Source organism: Stegastes partitus, unplaced genomic scaffold, assembly GCF_000690725.1.
Source record: "Stegastes partitus isolate 25-593 unplaced genomic scaffold, Stegastes_partitus-1.0.2 Scaffold0, whole genome shotgun sequence".
In the NCBI taxonomy this organism is placed as follows: domain Eukaryota; kingdom Metazoa; phylum Chordata; class Actinopteri; family Pomacentridae; genus Stegastes; species Stegastes partitus.
Genome location: NW_007577731.1, coordinates 3,254,814 through 3,256,903, shown reverse-complemented (window position 1 = coordinate 3,256,903; position 2,090 = coordinate 3,254,814). Strand labels below are relative to the sequence as shown.

General features: G+C 41.9%; 1 protein-coding gene across 1 annotated transcript in view; it reads right to left on the bottom strand.

Moving 5' to 3' along the window:
- The window catches only part of tnk2b (tyrosine kinase, non-receptor, 2b), a 67,760-nt gene extending 66,867 nt beyond the window's left edge, over positions 1–893 (bottom strand). Inside the window, exon 1 of the mRNA XM_008295132.1 lies at positions 735–893. The gene's annotated coding sequence lies outside the window, so the exon portion shown is untranslated. The remainder of the gene's footprint in view (positions 1–734) is intronic.
- Positions 894–2,090: the final 1,197 nt, after the last annotated feature.

The following is a 2,090-nucleotide window of genomic DNA, read 5'->3' as shown; positions in this document are numbered from 1 at the left end:
TAATCTAATCTAGAAAGCAGCACTGAAAAAATGATTCACAACTTTTCAGTCCTTAATATGCATTTTTCTTTAAAATAATAAATAATAATAAACATGTATAAAATAAGATTTTTTTTTTTGGATTGGAAGACAATAAAAAAAACGTAATTTCACAATCAAACATTGTAAAAGAACCCATTACCAAATATAAAAATACACATTTTGGCGTTGGACTGTTTGTTTTTAAGTTTACGTGTAAATTAATTCTTTTTTCTGTGATTTTATTATAATTTTGCAACGGAGGGAAAAATCTTCAAAATAAGTTTTAAAATTAAAATAATGTCATTTTTGGGGGGATAACAGCAAATACCTGTGTGAGCTAACTGATTAATTAAAGCTCTGCTAATTGGGAGTGTCCCACCTGCTTCCTGTCACGTGACACCCAGACACCTGTCCCGCTACACCTGAGCAGAGCTGAAGCCAGACTCCATCACCTGCTTGTGTAACCAGCTTTCACAATAACCCGGTGACAGCAGCAGCAGCAGCAGCAGCACCGGCGGCTCCCACCTGCTGCCTGCTTCCCGCCACGCAGCCTCCTCTACCTGCCCGCCCGCTCACCTGCGCACCTCCCGGCTCACAGGTGGCCGGTCGGCTCGGCAGCTCGTCCCGCTTTAGCCTCAAACCAGAACTTTAAAACTGTTTAAAAGTCCATTTACAGCCTGTTCGTGAGGTTTGTGCAGGGCGCGTGCACCTACCTGTCAGCTCCGGTCACCTCCTGCACGCGACGCAGCGAACCGGCTACGAGTCGCGCGCTCCGGACATGAGTGTTAAAGCGTCCGTGGGTCCGGTGGGTCCGGTGGGTCCGGAGGCTGCAGCGGTCCGAGCTCACGGCTCCCCGGCAACAGAAGCAGCAGCAGCAGCAGCAGCAGCGCCAAACACAGCCGCGGTTTGAGCTGCTGGCGTCACTTCTTTGCGGTCTTTGTGCGACGCGCAGATCGTGTGTGAGGCCGCAGAGGCGTCACTCCGCTGGAGGGAAGAGTCAGAGAGAGACAAACAATACAGGAGTGTCACCAAGACAGAGAATGAGGAAGGAAACATGGTCCTGGTTTTCTGTATGAACCTTTGATCTGTGTTATTTTATTTCTCTTTGCNAGGACCAGGATTGCCCACCCCTGGGTTAGACTCACAGAGCAGGAGGTGGAAGCTCTGCTGCCCTCAGGCCTCGGGAAGCAAGTGGGAACAAGAGCAGCCTCACATGCAGGTGTTTTATTTGTCCTGGTTGATCTGAGATGAAAACTGTTGCATACTGCAGCTACGACAGCAGGAATTAGGTTCAGTCACTTTTAACTCCGGGGTCAGGAGATGTTTCCTGATCTGATTAAACTGATTTAATTTACAGAATGAAAATCCTCGTGATGAGAATCATTCTAGACTAATTGTGCCACTTTCTGCTTATTATCAGCTGTTAGTGCTGCATTAATGCTTCACTGGTCAGATATGGGACGCTCGATTAATCCGTCGATTATTTTCCTGGTTGATCGATCGGTTGTTTGGTTTATGGAAAGTCAGAAGATGTTTGGTTTGTTTAAGTTAACTGGTGCTGCTGGAAGCCCTCAACACGTCCTCAGATGTCGTATTTTGTCCACAAGCCAAAGATATTCAGCCATGAAATAATGACATTTTACAAGTTTAAACAGATGTTTTGTCTTAAAAAATAAAAAATACTCAATACTTCAGTTATTTAAGTAGTTAACAGCTAATTAAAATCCTATGCAAAAGTTTCAGGGGAAAAAATTAAACACAGTGAAATACGGTGATATTTATTATCTATAAAAACTGTGAAAATAACCACAAATGTATTTATGATAAATGAAGCTATTTCTGCTTATTGAAAAGCAGTAAAAAATATATCTATTACAATCAAACATTATTTAAAAAAACTAATTATGACTTAAAACACAGATTTTGATGTGGGCAGTATGTTTAGTTTTGGCTGTTTTTTTACAGTAAACATTTAAGTTTAATTCTTTTTCCTTTGATTTTACCAGTTTTCTGTATTTCAACAAAACATGGACAATTGTTAAAACATTATTTACCATTTTTAATCCATA